The 12,032-nt window shown below is 44.0% G+C and overlaps 9 non-coding genes across 9 annotated transcripts; 3 read left to right on the forward strand and 6 right to left on the reverse strand.

The window, feature by feature from the left end:
• Nucleotides 1-421: 421 nt before the first annotated feature.
• TRNAI-UAU (transfer RNA isoleucine (anticodon UAU)) lies at nucleotides 422-516 on the forward strand. The gene is made up of 2 exons: nucleotides 422-459; nucleotides 481-516. It is a non-coding gene; the product is annotated as a tRNA-Ile (tRNA).
• A 1,499-nt stretch (nucleotides 517-2,015) lies between these two features.
• TRNAT-CGU (transfer RNA threonine (anticodon CGU)) lies at nucleotides 2,016-2,087 on the reverse strand. The gene has a single exon. It is a non-coding gene; the product is annotated as a tRNA-Thr (tRNA).
• A 546-nt stretch (nucleotides 2,088-2,633) lies between these two features.
• TRNAS-GCU (transfer RNA serine (anticodon GCU)) lies at nucleotides 2,634-2,715 on the reverse strand. The gene has a single exon. It is a non-coding gene; the product is annotated as a tRNA-Ser (tRNA).
• Nucleotides 2,716-4,477: 1,762 nt separating this feature from the next.
• Nucleotides 4,478-4,572, forward strand: TRNAI-UAU (transfer RNA isoleucine (anticodon UAU)). Its single transcript has 2 exons — nucleotides 4,478-4,515; nucleotides 4,537-4,572. It is a non-coding gene; the product is annotated as a tRNA-Ile (tRNA).
• Nucleotides 4,573-6,911: 2,339 nt separating this feature from the next.
• On the reverse strand, nucleotides 6,912-6,983 carry TRNAT-CGU (transfer RNA threonine (anticodon CGU)). Its single transcript has one exon. It is a non-coding gene; the product is annotated as a tRNA-Thr (tRNA).
• A 546-nt stretch (nucleotides 6,984-7,529) lies between these two features.
• Nucleotides 7,530-7,611, reverse strand: TRNAS-GCU (transfer RNA serine (anticodon GCU)). The gene has a single exon. It is a non-coding gene; the product is annotated as a tRNA-Ser (tRNA).
• Nucleotides 7,612-9,373: 1,762 nt separating this feature from the next.
• On the forward strand, nucleotides 9,374-9,468 carry TRNAI-UAU (transfer RNA isoleucine (anticodon UAU)). Its single transcript has 2 exons — nucleotides 9,374-9,411; nucleotides 9,433-9,468. It is a non-coding gene; the product is annotated as a tRNA-Ile (tRNA).
• A 1,488-nt stretch (nucleotides 9,469-10,956) lies between these two features.
• Nucleotides 10,957-11,028, reverse strand: TRNAT-CGU (transfer RNA threonine (anticodon CGU)). The gene has a single exon. It is a non-coding gene; the product is annotated as a tRNA-Thr (tRNA).
• A 546-nt stretch (nucleotides 11,029-11,574) lies between these two features.
• On the reverse strand, nucleotides 11,575-11,656 carry TRNAS-GCU (transfer RNA serine (anticodon GCU)). Its single transcript has one exon. It is a non-coding gene; the product is annotated as a tRNA-Ser (tRNA).
• Between the last annotated feature and the right edge of the window lie 376 nt (nucleotides 11,657-12,032).

The following is a 12,032-nucleotide window of genomic DNA, read 5'->3' on the forward strand; positions in this document are numbered from 1 at the left end:
TAGAACCACAATGCGTTCCTTGTTGAGGTACATCCAGCCGTTTGCAGGAAAACTGCCTCACTTGCTGTTGAGAAAAATTCATCAAAGTCCTGGGGTGTTTATAGGCATCGCCAAGATGACATTGGGAGGTGTTTCAATTGACACGTGTTGAATATGAGGAAGAGCATCATGCTGGCTCCAGTGGCACTGCCTGCAGCATGACAAAAATGTAGAAGGGACATTTGACTGCACCATTGGCTGAACATCAGTGGCAAAGTGTATATCAGGCTAAAAGGTAAGCTCCAGTGGCACAATATGGGCACTACAAGGCACCCATAATTTGGTGTCAGCTAAAAAGACAATGCCAGAGCTTGTGGGTGCTTTTGTACACTTGTGTGTGTGTTTGTGGGTGTAGTTTCATGTCGAAAACCAAAACACAGCAGCTCCAGTGGCGCAATCGGTTTGCGCGCGGTACTTATACAGCAGTACATGCAGTGAGCAATGCCGAGGTTGTGAGTTCAAGCCTCACCTGGAGCAACTTTGGAACTTTTTACTAATTCACCTCAAAACTGAATTATTGAACCAATAAATGTTCTGGACATTTTTTGGTTCACCTCAAGGTTTCCTTGATTGTCAGTTAATGTTGTATGACAGCTCCTCTGCCTTTTAGACATGGAATACTCATTGCAAGTTATTTATGGGGTGTTTGCGCTTTAAATACAGCTACGGAGGGTTTTTGAAAATAGAACAGAAAATAAAAAATGTCAACTGTTATTATACTCCATTTTCTGCTGAGCACCACTTACGGAAGACATTTGTAAAGGTAGAAAAAGGGTTACTGGAGTAGGATCCAGGAGACAATATCAACTTACAAAGAATAATGTTGTCTATTTACTGCATTATCGCCTTTGAAGCAAACCTCTGAGAATAAATACCCTTTCACTAATCAGGCAGTCACTTTGATAAAATCAAGCAGAACAAGGATGCTGATAGGAACTCGCCTCATTTGCATATGGGCTAGGGCTTCTGGGAGCCATGAGAATTAGGAGTTGAAGGTTTTGCAGATCGAGATTGCTAAAGGGCTGGGCATTTGCACAGACCTCTCCATGCCTGATTGGTGCCGAAGGTTAGTTGCAAGTGGTCCCCTGCTCACCCTACCTTACACAGGGCCATGCCCAGTTAGGCCCCTCAGGGCTAGGCCCGGCAGGGCTAAGCCCGGCGTTTGTCAGGCGTTCGTCAGGCGAAGTGCCTGGACCCCTGCTCATCATACCTCAGAATCTGGTCTAGCTATTGCAGACATGGGGAATGGTGCTTATATCCCATTGACAGCGCCCACAAGCTGCATACTAATAGCCAATGATGTGTGAATGCGGTCAGGGTAGCAGACATATAGAACAATTGGGTGGGTTCGCTTCCGAACTGGATGCACAGGAGCAGGAGAGAATGGCTGTTGGCGATGTATGCAACTTGCTCTGCGTGAACACATCTACCGACCCCTTCCCCTACACACACGGGCACATACACACACACACACACACATAGCCATTGGAGCTATGCAGAGCTAATCAGAAAGATTGGTAATCATTAGAACATGAAAGATATGTGTTCATTTTTTATTAAACTTGTGGACTCCCGCAGAAACGGAGGGACTCACATCTCTAATTGAGGCTTGCTTACCTCTATACAAATGTGTTTGCTGGCTGTCTTTCTTCAACTGGTATGTGCGGTTGTGTCTGTCTTTGTCTTTCAACACGCCTGGCACGTTTACATTATCAAAGAGATGATTGTATGGAGATGGGGAACACCCCTCCGTTGCATTGTGAACTTGAACAGTCTTTTCACCAAAGCAGCTACATGCGACATTGCAAGGTTTTTGTCAGTCTTTGCCTGAAAACATTAGGCCTTCCTCTCGAACTCTATTTCACTCCTTCTGTGGAAGACTTCAATTATGAGGATGCATCCCGTCATAAAAGGTTCTCTGTAGATGGTGCAACTCTGGCTTCTCTTCCCCGTGCTTTTTGAAAATAATCCGCCCGAGGCCCTGATGAGGTTTGAACTCATGACCCCTGGTTTACGAGACCAGTGCTCTGCCACTGAGCTACAAGGCCACCTGCTGCTTGCTCACAGCCAACAACAGAAAGTGCAAAGAAACCATGGGTTTTACCTAGGTAGATCTCCAGGTATATGAATTTCTGGTTGTGTAAAAATGGCTGTATATCTCTGCATGTGTTCAGTACGTCATCATACATCTGATTTGCGAAAGCGTGTGTGCTTATGTTGGTGATACATTGTCGGTATGCGTTTGAGTATGTACTTTTACGGGTATGTATGTATTGAGTAGGATGCTGAACAGGTTCATGAGTTTAGATAGCAGGTCAGAATGATGGCAAAAGGAACATGTAAAAGGCAGACAACTAAAAGAAAAAAGAATTTGGGATGTAAGCTTGGGAGTTTACTAACTGCGCTGATTTTGGCTCCTATAATAGTAAAGAATGGAAACCTACGAGGAAAGTCTTTGACTAATTTCATTCTCCGCCTGCACCAATGAACTTATTTTTACATCTCTATTTCCATATCTGTACTCATTCCTGTCTTTCACAGGGAGGTTGAAAGACTTTGGTCTATGTTTAAATGCAGACTATAAAGAAAAAATACGACGAAGGTGGGATTCGAACCCACGCATGCAGAGCACAATGGATTAGCAGTCCATCACCTTAACCACTCGGCCACCTCGTCTGTTTGGGAACGGTGCTCGAGTCCCATGCTTAAAGAAGAGATAAAACAATGGTGGTGCAAAGTCAGTGAAAAATAGATCATGTTTGTCATAATAGAAACAAGATCGTTGACTCGTTCTTCCTTACCCGGCCATTGATAGATAAACACATCAAGTTGAAGTTCAGAAAAATATAACAAGAGCTCCTGGAGGGTTCACAACACTAATCCAGAGGAAGGTGCTTGAGCTTCCGTATGGCACACCATTAGTAGTAAAACCAGCATAACGCAAGCTCCAGTTTCCCAGTGTTTGGCATCATTCAACGTTTCCAGCCAAGATCAAAGTTCAGATGCTGCTGCTTCCTGTGATGTCATTGAATTTAAATAGTGAGTGATGGCAATAACCCTTTTCCAATTAAATTTTGCCACATCAACGTCCCTGAAAATAGAGAAAGGCGTGCAACCCAGAACCGCTGTACTGTTCAATAGAGTAAGGGCTTCACCGTGATCATCTGCATCTGTCATCACAAGATTATCAAGGTCTTTTTCTTGAAGAAATTAGGTCCAGAAAGCCGACCTTCCCCACAGACTATTCAGACACCTTGCGCTTGTGGCTTTGTTATAGGCCCGAATCCATTGGTAAAAGGTTGCACAGGTACAATGTGCAATATCAGTTCCTATTCAACAATGTTCAAGAAAATTACCATTTGGAGGCCCTGATGAGGATCGACAAGACCAGTGCTCTGCCACTGAGCTACAGAGCCCCTCAGGTTACGACGCATAACAGCAACACAACGAGCACACAACATGATGTTTACTGGGTAGACATATTTGAAGGGTGTGTGAGAATGTATGTATATGATTGTGATTTGACCTGTTTTTTTCTGGCCGATTTTTTGAGGAGCAGCTAATTTGTGCGTATTCCGTGCAATTTTAGGGTGACTAATGAGGAGATGTGATGCGTGAAAGTTGAAAAAAACATGTACATGGCAGCAGAGAGACAATATGGATATTACCTTTGCTTTTTTAAATTTCTATCCGGATTCTGGCTCAAAGGGTAGTCAAGCACAGCAGATTGCATTCCTGCCAGTAACACGACAACCTTGTTTGTGTCCTTCTTAATCAACTAACATGCATATTTTCACTTTTGTCTGTATGTTCTTTGAAAGCCAATGGCAATGGTGCTTAGAGCAATGCAGATGTTTAAAAAAGATTTCAAAAGTTAAAATCGACAAAGGTGGGATTCGAAACCACGCGTGTACAGTAGATTAGCAGTCTATCCCCTTAACCACTCGGCCACCTCGTCTACAGGGATTATGTTAGGCATTCAAGTCTTTACAGGTAATAACACAAACATCTTCAAAATAGAACCACAATGCGTTCCTTGTTGAGGTACATCCAGCCGTTTGCAGGAAAACTGCCTCACTTGCTGTTGAGAAAAATTCATCAAAGTCCTGGGGTGTTTATAGGCATCGCCAAGATGACATTGGGAGGTGTTTCAATTGACACGTGTTGAATATGAGGAAGAGCATCATGCTGGCTCCAGTGGCACTGCCTGCAGCATGACAAAAATGTAGAAGGGACATTTGACTGCACCATTGGCTGAACATCAGTGGCAAAGTGTATATCAGGCTAAAAGGTAAGCTCCAGTGGCACAATATGGGCACTACAAGGCACCCATAATTTGGTGTCAGCTAAAAAGACAATGCCAGAGCTTGTGGGTGCTTTTGTACACTTGTGTGTGTGTTTGTGGGTGTAGTTTCATGTCGAAAACCAAAACACAGCAGCTCCAGTGGCGCAATCGGTTAGCGCGCGGTACTTATACAGCAGTACATGCAGTGAGCAATGCCGAGGTTGTGAGTTCAAGCCTCACCTGGAGCAACTTTGGAACTTTTTACTAATTCACCTCAAAACTGAATTATTGAACCAATAAATGTTCTGGACATTTTTTGGTTCACCTCAAGGTTTCCTTGATTGTCAGTTAATGTTGTATGACAGCTCCTCTGCCTTTTAGACATGGAATACTCATTGCAAGTTATTTATGGGGTGTTTGCGCTTTAAATACAGCTACGGAGGGTTTTTGAAAATAGAACAGAAAATAAAAAATGTCAACTGTTATTATACTCCATTTTCTGCTGAGCACCACTTACGGAAGACATTTGTAAAGGTAGAAAAAGGGTTACTGGAGTAGGATCCAGGAGACAATATCAACTTACAAAGAATAATGTTGTCTATTTACTGCATTATCGCCTTTGAAGCAAACCTCTGAGAATAAATACCCTTTCACTAATCAGGCAGTCACTTTGATAAAATCAAGCAGAACAAGGATGCTGATAGGAACTCGCCTCATTTGCATATGGGCTAGGGCTTCTGGGAGCCATGAGAATTAGGAGTTGAAGGTTTTGCAGATCGAGATTGCTAAAGGGCTGGGCATTTGCACAGACCTCTCCATGCCTGATTGGTGCCGAAGGTTAGTTGCAAGTGGTCCCCTGCTCACCCTACCTTACACAGGGCCATGCCCAGTTAGGCCCCTCAGGGCTAGGCCCGGCAGGGCTAAGCCCGGCGTTTGTCAGGCGAAGTGCCTGGACCCCTGCTCATCATACCTCAGAATCTGGTCTAGCTATTGCAGACATGGGGAATGGTGCTTATATCCCATTGACAGCGCCCACAAGCTGCATACTAATAGCCAATGATGTGTGAATGCGGTCAGGGTAGCAGACATATAGAACAATTGGGTGGGTTCGCTTCCGAACTGGATGCACAGGAGCAGGAGAGAATGGCTGTTGGCGATGTATGCAACTTGCTCTGCGTGAACACATCTACCGACCCCTTCCCCTAGACACACACACACACATAGCCATTGGAGCTATGCAGAGCTAATCAGAAAGATTGGTAATCATTAGAACATGAAAGATATGTGTTCATTTTTTATTAAACTTGTGGACTCCCGCAGAAACGGAGGGACTCACATCTCTAATTGAGGCTTGCTTACCTCTATACAAATGTGTTTGCTGGCTGTCTTTCTTCAACTGGTATGTGCGGTTGTGTCTGTCTTTGTCTTTCAACACGCCTGGCACGTTTACATTATCAAAGAGATGATTGTATGGAGATGGGGAACACCCCTCCGTTGCATTGTGAACTTGAACAGTCTTTTCACCAAAGCAGCTACATGCGACATTGCAAGGTTTTTGTCAGTCTTTGCCTGAAAACATTAGGCCTTCCTCTCGAACTCTATTTCACTCCTTCTGTGGAAGACTTCAATGATGAGGATGCATCCCGTCATAAAATGTTCTCTGTAGATGGTGCTGATTGGTGCCGAAGGTTAGTTGCAAGTGGTCCCCTGCTCACCCTACCTTACACAGGGCCATGCCCAGTTAGGCCCCTCAGGGCTAGGCCCGGCAGGGCTAAGCCCGGCGTTCGTCAGGCGAAGTGCCTGGACCCCTGCTCATCATACCTCAGAATCTGGTCTAGCTATTGCAGACATGGGGAATGGTGCTTATATCCCATTGACAGCGCCCACAAGCTGCACACTAATAGCCAATGATGTGTGAATGCGGTCAGGGTAGCAGACATATAGAACAATTGGGTGGGTTCGCTTCCGAACTGGATGCACAGGAGCAGGAGAGAATGGCTGTTGGCGATGTATGCAACTTGCTCTGCGTGAACACATCTACCGACCCCTTCCCCTACACACACGGGCACATACACACACACACACACACATAGCCATTGGAGCTATGCAGAGCTAATCAGAAAGATTGGTAATCATTAGAACATGAAAGATATGTGTTCATTTTTTATTAAACTTGTGGACTCCCGCAGAAACGGAGGGACTCACATCTCTAATTGAGGCTTGCTTACCTCTATACAAATGTGTTTGCTGGCTGTCTTTCTTCAACTGGTATGTGCGGTTGTGTCTGTCTTTGTCTTTCAACACGCCTGGCACGTTTACATTATCAAAGAGATGATTGTATGGAGATGGGGAACACCCCTCCGTTGCATTGTGAACTTGAACAGTCTTTTCACCAAAGCAGCTACATGCGACATTGCAAGGTTTTTGTCAGTCTTTGCCTGAAAACATTAGGCCTTCCTCTCGAACTCTATTTCACTCCTTCTGTGGAAGACTTCAATGATGAGGATGCATCCCGTCATAAAATGTTCTCTGTAGATGGTGCAACTCTGGCTTCTCTTCCCCGTGCTTTTTGAAAATAATCCGCCCGAGGCCCTGATGAGGTTTGAACTCATGACCCCTGGTTTACGAGACCAGTGCTCTGCCACTGAGCTACAAGGCCACCTGCTGCTTGCTCACAGCCAACAACAGAAAGTGCAAAGAAACCATGGGTTTTACCTAGGTAGATCTCCAGGTATATGAATTTCTGGTTGTGTAAAAATGGCTGTATATCTCTGCATGTGTTCAGTACGTCATCATACATCTGATTTGCGAAAGCGTGTGTGCTTATGTTGGTGATACATTGTCGGTATGCGTTTGAGTATGTACTTTTACGGGTATGTATGTACTGAGTAGGATGCTGAACAGGTTCATGAGTTTAGATAGCAGGTCAGAATGATGGCAAAAGGAACATGTAAAAGGCAGACAACTAAAAGAAAAAAGAATTTGGGATGTAAGCTTGGGAATTTACTAACTGCGCTGATTTTGGCTCCTATAATAGTAAAGAATGGAAACCTACGAGGAAAGTCTTTGACTAATTTCATTCTCCGCCTGCACCAATGAACTTATTTTTACATCTCTATTTCCATATCTGTACTCATTCCTGTCTTTCACAGGGAGGTTGAAAGACTTTGGTCTATGTTTAAATGCAGACTATAAAGAAAAAATACGACGAAGGTGGGATTCGAACCCACGCGTGCAGAGCACAATGGATTAGCAGTCCATCGCCTTAACCACTCGGCCACCTCGTCTGTTTGGGAACGGTGCTCGAGTCCCATGCTTAAAGAAGAGATAAAACAATGGTGGTGCAAAGTCAGTGAAAAATAGATCATGTTTGTCATAATAGAAACAAGATCGTTGACTCGTTCTTCCTTACCCGGCCATTGATAGATAAACACATCAAGTTGAAGTTCAGAAAAATATAACAAGAGCTCCTGGAGGGTTCACAACACTAATCCAGAGGAAGGTGCTTGAGCTTCCGTATGGCACACCATTAGTAGTAAAACCAGCATAACGCAAGCTCCAGTTTCCCAGTGTTTGGCATCATTCAACGTTTCCAGCCAAGATCAAAGTTCAGATGCTGCTGCTTCCTGTGATGTCATTGAATTTAAATAGTGAGTGATGGCAATAACCCTTTTCCAATTAAATTTTGCCACATCAACGTCCCTGAAAATAGAGAAAGGCGTGCAACCCAGAACCGCTGTACTGTTCAATAGAGTAAGGGCTTCACCGTGATCATCTGCATCTGTCATCACAAGATTATCAAGGTCTTTTTCTTGAAGAAATTAGGTCCAGAAAGCCGACCTTCCCCACAGACTATTCAGACACCTTGCGCTTGTGGCTTTGTTATAGGCCCGAATCCATTGGTAAAAGGTTGCACAGGTACAATGTGCAATATCAGTTCCTATTCAACAATGTTCAAGAAAATTACCATTTGGAGGCCCTGATGAGGATCGACAAGACCAGTGCTCTGCCACTGAGCTACAGAGCCCCTCAGGTTACGACGCATAACAGCAACACAACGAGCACACAACATGATGTTTACTGGGTAGACATATTTGAAGGGTGTGTGAGAATGTATGTATATGATTGTGATTTGACCTGTTTTTTTCTGGCCGATTTTTTGAGGAGCAGCTAATTTGTGCGTATTCCGTGCAATTTTAGGGTGACTAATGAGGAGATGTGATGCGTGAAAGTTGAAAAAAACATGTACATGGCAGCAGAGAGACAATATGGATATTACCTTTGCTTTTTTAAATTTCTATCCGGATTCTGGCTCAAAGGGTAGTCAAGCACAGCAGATTGCATTCCTGCCAGTAACACGACAACCTTGTTTGTGTCCTTCTTAATCAACTAACATGCATATTTTCACTTTTGTCTGTATGTTCTTTGAAAGCCAATGGCAATGGTGCTTAGAGCAATGCAGATGTTTAAAAAAGATTTCAAAAGTTAAAATCGACAAAGGTGGGATTCGAAACCACGCGTGTACAGTAGATTAGCAGTCTATCCCCTTAACCACTCGGCCACCTCGTCTACAGGGATTATGTTAGGCATTCAAGTCTTTACAGGTAATAACACAAACATCTTCAAAATAGAACCACAATGCGTTCCTTGTTGAGGTACATCCAGCCGTTTGCAGGAAAACTGCCTCACTTGCTGTTGAGAAAAATTCATCAAAGTCCTGGGGTGTTTATAGGCATCGCCAAGATGACATTGGGAGGTGTTTCAATTGACACGTGTTGAATATGAGGAAGAGCATCATGCTGGCTCCAGTGGCACTGCCTGCAGCATGACAAAAATGTAGAAGGGACATTTGACTGCACCATTGGCTGAACATCAGTGGCAAAGTGTATATCAGGCTAAAAGGTAAGCTCCAGTGGCACAATATGGGCACTACAAGGCACCCATAATTTGGTGTCAGCTAAAAAGACAATGCCAGAGCTTGTGGGTGCTTTTGTACACTTGTGTGTGTGTTTGTGGGTGTAGTTTCATGTCGAAAACCAAAACACAGCAGCTCCAGTGGCGCAATCGGTTAGCGCGCGGTACTTATACAGCAGTACATGCAGTGAGCAATGCCGAGGTTGTGAGTTCAAGCCTCACCTAGAGCAACTTTGGAACTTTTTACTAATTCACCTCAAAACTGAATTATTGAACCAATAAATGTTCTGGACATTTTTTGGTTCACCTCAAGGTTTCCTTGATTGTCAGTTAATGTTGTATGACAGCTCCTCTGCCTTTTAGACATGGAATACTCATTGCAAGTTATTTATGGGGTGTTTGCGCTTTAAATACAGCTACGGAGGGTTTTTGAAAATAGAACAGAAAATAAAAAATGTCAACTGTTATTATACTCCATTTTCTGCTGAGCACCACTTACGGAAGACATTTGTAAAGGTAGAAAAAGGGTTACTGGAGTAGGATCCAGGAGACAATATCAACTTACAAAGAATAATGTTGTCTATTTACTGCATTATCGCCTTTGAAGCAAACCTCTGAGAATAAATACCCTTTCACTAATCAGGCAGTCACTTTGATAAAATCAAGCAGAACAAGGATGCTGATAGGAACTCGCCTCATTTGCATATGGGCTAGGGCTTCTGGGAGCCATGAGAATTAGGAGTTGAAGGTTTTGCAGATCGAGATTGCTAAAGGGCTGGGCATTTGCACAGACCTCTCCATGCCTGATTGGTGCCGAAGGTTAGTTGCAAGTGGTCCCCTGCTCACCCTACCTTACACAGGGCCATGCCCAGTTAGGCCCCTCAGGGCTAGGCCCGGCAGGGCTAAGCCCGGCGTTTGTCAGGCGAAGTGCCTGGACCCCTGCTCATTATACCTCAGAATCTGGTCTAGCTATTGCAGACATGGGGAATGGTGCTTATATCCCATTGACAGCGCCCACAAGCTGCATACTAATAGCCAATGATGTGTGAATGCGGTCAGGGTAGCAGACATATAGAACAATTGGGTGGGTTCGCTTCCGAACTGGATGCACAGGAGCAGGAGAGAATGGCTGTTGGCGATGTATGCAACTTGCTCTGCGTGAACACATCTACCGACCCCTTCCCCTACACACACGGGCACATACACACACACACACACACATAGCCATTGGAGCTATGCAGAGCTAATCAGAAAGATTGGTAATCATTAGAACATGAAAGATATGTGTTCATTTTTTATTAAACTTGTGGACTCCCGCAGAAACGGAGGGACTCACATCTCTAATTGAGGCTTGCTTACCTCTATACAAATGTGTTTGCTGGCTGTCTTTCTTCAACTGGTATGTGCGGTTGTGTCTGTCTTTGTCTTTCAACACGCCTGGCACGTTTACATTATCAAAGAGATGATTGTATGGAGATGGGGAACACCCCTCCGTTGCATTGTGAACTTGAACAGTCTTTTCACCAAAGCAGCTACATGCGACATTGCAAGGTTTTTGTCAGTCTTTGCCTGAAAACATTAGGCCTTCCTCTCGAACTCTATTTCACTCCTTCTGTGGAAGACTTCAATTATGAGGATGCATCCCGTCATAAAAGGTTCTCTGTAGATGGTGCAACTCTGGCTTCTCTTCCCCGTGCTTTTTGAAAATAATCCGCCCGAGGCCCTGATGAGGTTTGAACTCATGACCCCTGGTTTACGAGACCAGTGCTCTGCCACTGAGCTACAAGGCCACCTGCTGCTTGCTCACAGCCAACAACAGAAAGTGCAAAGAAACCATGGGTTTTACCTAGGTAGATCTCCAGGTATATGAATTTCTGGTTGTGTAAAAATGGCTGTATATCTCTGCATGTGTTCAGTACGTCATCATACATCTGATTTGCGAAAGCGTGTGTGCTTATGTTGGTGATACATTGTCGGTATGCGTTTGAGTATGTACTTTTACGGGTATGTATGTATTGAGTAGGATGCTGAACAGGTTCATGAGTTTAGATAGCAGGTCAGAATGATGGCAAAAGGAACATGTAAAAGGCAGACAACTAAAAGAAAAAAGAATTTGGGATGTAAGCTTGGGAGTTTACTAACTGCGCTGATTTTGGCTCCTATAATAGTAAAGAATGGAAACCTACGAGGAAAGTCTTTGACTAATTTCATTCTCCGCCTGCACCAATGAACTTATTTTTACATCTCTATTTCCATATCTGTACTCATTCCTGTCTTTCACAGGGAGGTTGAAAGACTTTGGTCTATGTTTAAATGCAGACTATAAAGAAAAAATACGACGAAGGTGGGATTCGAACCCACGCGTGCAGAGCACAATGGATTAGCAGTCCATCGCCTTAACCACTCGGCCACCTCGTCTGTTTGGGAACGGTGCTCGAGTCCCATGCTTAAAGAAGAGATAAAACAATGGTGGTGCAAAGTCAGTGAAAAATAGATCATGTTTGTCATAATAGAAACAAGATCGTTGACTCGTTCTTCCTTACCCGGCCATTGATAGATAAACACATCAAGTTGAAGTTCAGAAAAATATAACAAGAGCTCCTGGAGGGTTCACAACACTAATCCAGAGGAAGGTGCTTGAGCTTCCGTATGGCACACCATTAGTAGTAAAACCAGCATAACGCAAGCTCCAGTTTCCCAGTGTTTGGCATCATTCAACGTTTCCAGCCAAGATCAAAGTTCAGATGCTGCTGCTTCCTGTGATGTCATTGAATTTAAATAGTGAGTGATGGCA

This window comes from Ambystoma mexicanum, unplaced genomic scaffold (genome assembly GCF_040938575.1).
Source record: "Ambystoma mexicanum isolate Mex_15411 unplaced genomic scaffold, UKY_AmexF1_1 Mex_scaf46, whole genome shotgun sequence".
NCBI classification, from domain to species: Eukaryota; Metazoa; Chordata; class Amphibia; order Caudata; family Ambystomatidae; genus Ambystoma; species Ambystoma mexicanum.